Source organism: Henckelia pumila, chromosome 1 (genome assembly GCF_033568475.1).
Source record: "Henckelia pumila isolate YLH828 chromosome 1, ASM3356847v2, whole genome shotgun sequence".
In the NCBI taxonomy this organism is placed as follows: domain Eukaryota; kingdom Viridiplantae; phylum Streptophyta; class Magnoliopsida; order Lamiales; family Gesneriaceae; genus Henckelia; species Henckelia pumila.
In genome coordinates, this window is record NC_133120.1 from 141,337,115 (window position 1) to 141,344,696 (window position 7,582).

Genomic DNA, 7,582 nt, shown 5'->3' on the forward strand with positions numbered 1-7,582 from the left:
ATGCATAAAGTGACGTGCTACCTTTTTTTGAATTTCGAGTTGTGTAATTGACAACCATAATTCGAGGTTGTGTGTCTATCTCACCTTGATGTCGAAATGAGGTTTTCCAATATTTTTACCTTCACGATCCATTCCTATGAAGAAGAAAAATTACAATTTACGGATAAAAATAAAGTTAGTTGCATATCCTTTGATATGAAGATTAAAAGGTCCAAAGTGAAAATGAAAATAAAATTCACAATGCTATCATTCTTCAAGTATCTAGCAAATCCCATCTACTACTATCACTTTATATCATATTAACTAAACATAAAAAATATATATTTCAGAGAAATTCTCATCATTTCTAAATCTCATCATATATCAATATCAATTTCCTCTTCTGCAACACCATCGCGAACCTAAATAACTTCTGCATGTTCATCATCGTCTTCAGGATTACCAATATAACTTTGAAGATATGTATCAACATCTGCCATAGGTTGCATTTTATACTTTGCTTGTGCATCAGTGGTGATAATAACATGCCAATTACAATCAACTGGATATTCAACATAAACAACTTGCATGACCTAGGATGTTAATATATAAGGCTTGTTATGGCACTTCGTTTGTAAACTTAGCCAACACAAAACCATCATCATCTAGTTTTAGTCGTTTGACTTTGGAGACCCAATCACATTCAAATAAAACAGCCCTTCGACCTCCCCCATAATCTAACTCAATAACATTTTGCAAAATCCCGTAATAATCAAGCTCACTTGATACAAGATTCTGATCTCTTATACTTGAATAACTTGTAGTAGCCCGAACAATTACACTTCTCTTGCGTTCAACTTCTTTTTTATGAAACCTAAATCCATTGGAAACAATTTTTTCATATGGTATCCCTATGAAATTCAGGCTTCTAGCAAGTGATTTATGAACGACCCAAAAACTACTACTGAATTTATTTTTAAATACTTTATACTTTAATATATTTATTTACTATAAAATAATATTAACACACATATATATATTAAACTTAAAATAAATTTACACAACTTAATATACACTATATAAATATATATAAGTATATTACATGCAAATAAATTCATAAAATTAATTACTGAATCATGATAAAATCTCATGCACAAAAACATTAGCAGGAAGGTCATCGGGCCTAATTATCCCGGCCTCCAACCACAGCACTTTCCATCTTCACATCAACTTCCATAAAAATTTATTTTTCTTAACATGCCTTTAAACTTAACATAAAAATACTTACATGATGCATGAACTTAAAAATTCTCATTATTTCTTTATTTCATGAAAATTCGCCCGTAAATATATATTTAATTTATTTCCTTAAAAATCATACTTATATATATAATAAAAATACATGCATGAAGTCTAAAAAAATACATGCATGAATTAAATATATATTCACGGACCTTTTATTATACCAAGGACTTGTTCGAGCTGCTGACCACTTAACTTAGACCTATGAATTACTAGATTGGCCCAATAAGCATTTAGCCCAACCTGAATTGGCCCATTAATTCTCATGGATCCCCAGGCCCATGAAAAACTAGTGGGCTCACTTAAAACATTAATTAAGTCCACTTAAATTACTTAACTCAAAATTAATCTAATAAATTATTAACTAGTTCATTAACCTAAAAATTAGACCGTTAAATTACTAAACCCGACACAACTTGGCCAAATAATTCTCATGAATCACACGGCCCATGAAAAATTAGTGGGCTCACTTCATTAATTATTTAATCCCATACATAAAATTAAAGTAGTCTAATTAATTAATTAAACCAAGTCCAAACCCATTAATTATTAACTTAAACTATTAATTAAATTAAAATAAAAATACCCGAGCCAAACTAATATAACCCGGACCCGGACCAAAATCTTGACCCATAATATTTTAGACCCGATCCGGACCTAAAAAACCCGAGCCTGGCCCGCTTAAACTCAAGACACAACCCTAGCCCCTCACCTCTCAACTCCTCACGTCACCATCCCATTTCTTGCTTCTAATGATCAACTTCGGCCACCCCTGGCCGGAGCGCCGCCGACAGGACCTCTTCAGGGTCCTGCCGGTCACCCTAGACCAGCCCTAACCCAGCCCTAAGCCGGGCATGGAGTAGCCGATCCCTTCCTCCCTGTTCTACCGCGCAGCCTGCGCAGCTCACGTTCACTTGCCCTTTCTGACCAACTCCGGCCACCATCGACCAGAGCTCCAACACCTGGACCACCCTAAGGTCCAGGCGCATCCCTAGGACCAGGCCTGGCTAGAGCCAAGGCATGCATGGCTCGGCCAAAGCCCCTATTTCCCCTTAAACCATGTGCTGCCCACTGTTCTGGACAGCAGCCTTTTCTTGCTTGGTTCCATCACTTTCAGCCTTGCCACACCCCTCAAAGCCGACCCTAAGGACACTAGTTCAGACCCTAATCCATGGTGAAGAAGTCCCGATCAAGATGTGGTCAGAAAACTCGTCAACAAGAGCCTTATGCATAAAAAACGTGGTTACATTCATGAATCATGAATAATATCCATAAATTGCGAAAACACATGCATTGACAAATCATTCATAGTAAAAATCAGTGTATATGATTTAAATGGTGGCCAAGAATGGATTTGAGACGTGCCTTTGCGATTTATTCGCTCGAATATACGTTACCGGCGCGTAGATTGATCTCCGGAACGAACGACACGTCAAACTTTTGATTTTTCTTCAAAGTAATCGTGTTGTGTGTGCTGTGAAGGGGAGGAGAGTTTTTGATGAAAGATGGAGGCGGCTGAAGTGGAGAAATTTTCAGCACGCGCATCCTCCTTGACTTCTGAAATTTTTGGCCTCTCCATAGTCTTTGCTTCGTCCATCTGCTCAGGTTTTTCAGATTGTGATCTAGTCACGACCATGATAGCATTCACGCCCTTGGGATTTGGTTCAATGTTTCTTGGCAGTGAACCGGGTGCTCTGTTCGAAAGTTGGGTTGCTATCTGAGCCATATGAGTCTCCAACTTTTGCAACATAGCTTCTTGATTCTGCAGTCTTGCCTCGGTTCCAGCAACATACTTCATCATTATCTCCTCGAAGCTCGGCTTCTGCACCTCTTGCTTCTACCAGTTTTTATTGTTGGTGTTGTTGTATGAGTTGTACGATTGCCGTCCTTGATTTCCAGCAAAATTAGCCGCCTCCACCTCAAACAACTGTTGTTCCTCTGGCTTCTGTACTTGATTAACTGGCGCTGCTTTCTTAAGTGTCATCTGATGTTTCAAAGCTTCAATATTCGCATTCAGAGATGTTAATGCGTCAACTTCGAGAAGTCCAGCTTTCTTCTCTTTTTTCACATCTGGCCATCCTATATTGCTTTCAGCCATATTCCCAATAATCTCCCATGTCTCTGCTGGTGTCTTTCTGAATAAGCTTCCATTGGCAGCAGCGTCCAACATGGATCGAACCGAGTGATCAGATCCATTGTAGAATGTTTGTGTCTGCTGGCTCTGAGTAAGATTATGCTGATGACACATCTTCAACATCTTTTTAAATCTGGTCCATGCCGTATGAAGAGATTCTCCCTTCTTTTTCTTGAATTATATAATGTCAGAGAATAATTTTTCCATCTTAGTAGGAGGGAAATACTTGTTAAAAAAAGTTTGAACAAGTTGGGTTCAAGTAGTGATAGAACCCGCAGGCAGTTCATTTAGTCAATCCATAGCTTCTCCTTGTAGAGAGAATGAGAATAACCGCAGTCGCACTGCATCAGTTGTTACCCCATTAGTCTTGAAAGTGTCGCAGATCGACAGAAAATGCTCCAGATGAGCGTAGGGGTCTTCCACGGATGTGCCTCCAAACCGAGCTAGTAACTGAATCATCTGAATAATTGAATGCTTCAATTCGAATTTGTTCGCCTCGACACCTGGGCGAACTATGCTAGATCCATAGCCTTCAACTGATGGACGAATGAGGTCAAGAACAGTTCTATTGTCTGCCATGTCTTCTTCTGATTCAAATTCTGTCTCAAGTTCAAGATTGATAGATCTCTTAGCTCTTCGGATCCTGCTGAGCGTGCGTTCAATCTCTAAATCAAGTGGTATAAGCTTCCTAGATCGAATGCTATGCATGCACAATAGATAGTACCTGAAAATCACAAGGAAAAGAAAATATTTCAGAAAGTAGAAGAACAAATAAAATAAAAATAAAGTCTAATCTCAAGTGAAATAAAATTCTGATAATATAAACAGTCCCCAACAACGACGCCAAAAACTTGACCGCTTAAATCGGTGTGATATGAATCTACTGGCAAGCATACCAGGTCAAGTTATATATAGTGAATAAAAATCAGATGTCGAACCCACAGTGACTGTTATTTTGAAAGTACCAAAATATATTTATTCCTACTTAATCTAGACTAGTGAATAAGAGAATTCAGATTTTAACTAAGAAAAATAAAATTGCAAATAAAATTAAATTAACTAAAACGCAGCATGAAAATTGGATTAAATTCAAATATGAGAAAAACTCGATCAAGGACACACGTAGGTACCAAACAAATCATGTAACATGTAGTTGATTCGGGATTCAGATTTAATCTTAAATTACGATGAATTTTCCTAACTTATTTAAAAGTCTATTTCTATAACAATTAAACCTATTCAAATATTGACAGATTAAATTTTCATAATTCTAATCAAATTTGAATGAATTAAATATTTGTGAAAATTCAATTTTCACCTAAAATCGCACGATGAAACCGAATACTATTTCTAGTCAATTTTACCTCGTGTTGATTGTTAAAGTGATCAAAATCCATTCCTCCTCTGTCGACTTAGAACCGATTAACATGCAAACAAATAGTTGATCAGGCTATTTATAATACAATAATAAATCTAACAATCAATAGAACAAAATCAAATCTGAAAAATCCCAAATAAACATCCAAGTTTTCTACATAAATTTGTTCGGCCTAATAACATGACTTTGATCGAAAAGAAAAAACTACTCAAGATCTATCATAATTCAAAATCAACAATTTCAATCCAAAACATCAACGAAATATTAAAAATAAAGAAAAGAAGAAGAACAGATTGGTAGATGAAGTAGTAGCCGCCTCTTGCCTATTCAAACTACTTGTAACCCTCAATCTGGTGGGAAAATTGGTATATAAGTGCCCAAGGATCTCTAAAAAATAATATCCATATCGAGTAAGAGTTTTCATATTTAAAAATTATGCACGTCTTTCTCGTTCGAGCGGAGTAAACTCGCGCTCGAGCGAGCACTCTTCTGCCCCGAGAATTTCACTTCTCTCGCTCGAGCGCACCATGAGGCCGCTCGAGCAAGCAAAAATCTGAACTTTTTCCTCTGCACTCAGCCTCGCTCGAGCGATCATAACAGCGCTCGAGCGAGATCAAATCTGCCCAAATCTTAGATTTTCTTGAATTTTGCCTATAAAATAAACCAGAAGAGGTATTATGCAGACAAATGCATGAAACATGCTTAAAATCAATAAAAACAACACCAATGACAAATGAATGCATGAAAAACAATCATTAAACATCACAAAAATATGCATATAAAACACACTTATTAATGACGGCGCTGATGACATACAGTGCAAAAAAAGATGATGAGTGACGATGTCGGGGTGGGCGCGGAGACGAGATTCCAATTCACAGTGAGATTGTTGGAGCGCACGAGAAAAGAAAAATTAAGGCGCACAAGAAAATAAAAATTGGGGATGCTTGGGCGCGGTGAGAGATAAATTTGGAGGGAGAGGAGAGAAAAAAATTGAAAACGAGGTGTGAAAAGTAATATTTTTTTTAGTGACATTACTTAAAATTGTCATGATAATATACCTAATGGGATTTTTATTTTATTAAATTTTTTATTTTTAATTAATGTCAAGATCTGTATATATCAACGACACTTCTGAAAAAAACGTAATTAAGAAAGTGTCAGGAAAGACCTTTTTCTCGTAGGTAGAGGCAGCCAACAACCTCACGTTCAAGATCAGTTGATACCTAGATGAGTACGACGATTTAGTTGTATAGGGTATCATTGACGGAATGTGAGATTTCAGGATTTAGTTAGATTGTAAGTGTTTGAATCATCTTATTAATGATTCTAGACATTTGTTGTATCAGTTGGTAATATCATTGCACATCTTTCAGTGTGATTTGATTTGGGGTAAACTCTGTAGTGACCCGCTCTGGAAGAGCCGGTGGAGCAATGAATAATGGAGTCCTGGATTATGTGTCCGAGGTCCATGGACTTTCCCGCGACGATAGAATATACCAATGCAGCCCTCTCCTGTGTGACCGTGGTGGTATGATCGGATGGTGAAAGCCTAGCTGCCACAAAATAATACCACCCTTTCTTGATACCCAGCAAATCAGCCTTGGATAAAGACATGTTGCCCTTCGAATTCACCTTCTATTCAGTACCCTCTCGACATATACGCTCACAGATTTCTTCAAATTCTTGCTGATCACTAGTATACTCCGCATACTCGACGTGCAAAATCATGGGCAGTGTATACAAAGTATTGATGGTGTGTGCATCAAACGCCACCAACTTACCTCTTGCCAACACACGCAAATGTTTGCGATTCGCCTTTAAATTTGCATAGAATTCTCTAACCACTGAAACAACTGCATCCCTCGGTTGTTTCATGAAATTTAGCCACTGTCTTGCCTCGCCCATCTCTCTCACGGCATGAACGCTCCTGCTTAGATCAAAACCGTGTTCTTTCACCAAAGGTTTTGCCAACATCACGGTATAATGAGCGGCAGCCGCCTCGCCCATGAATCTAGTATCCAAAACATCCACTGATGAAGATGAGGCAACTTGTTTTCGTTTTCTTTTAGGCCTCATATCAAACACTTGGCGTGCAAACAATTTTTCAACACTCTCAAATTCAACTACAACCAAGACACTCCCAACTCCAACCAATAAATTAGTCAATTGGCTCCCAAACAACACCACAATAATCAATTCAACACAAACCAGAAATTTTCCTAAATATTCGAAATATATATAGGGAGTAAGACAATTACCTTGATTTTTATAGCCTTGGTGCGTATGGGTGTAGGGGCATGCAAGATTTAGAAAACACCCTCCAATAGACCTGAACTTTCAAACTCAATGTAGTAATTAAAGAGCAAAATCCGAAATTACCACCGGCGAGGAACCCTAGCTTCGAATTTGGGGGGATTTTGTAGGCAAATGATATGTAAAACCCACATATTTAAGTTCCAATCACAAAGACGGGATGATTTCATCCTTAGAGTATGAGTAATGGAGATTTTCGAAGTGAGATACACGGTTGGATGGAAAGAAGCCGAACGGATCTGTCAAAATAAGGGATAAGACGTGACTTATAAATCCCAAAGAGCGGGTGCGCTGTAACAAGAGCGCGGGTGCGCCGCGTATCATTCCTTTCGAGCGCGGGTGCTCTATCCTCCTAGCGCCGGTGTGCTGTATTGCTTACCAAAATTCAAAGTTTCTGCCAAATCCAGCATGGGTGCGCCCATTTTAAGAGCGGGTGCGCTGTCTAGGATAAAATTTCATCAATTTTTCTGCCA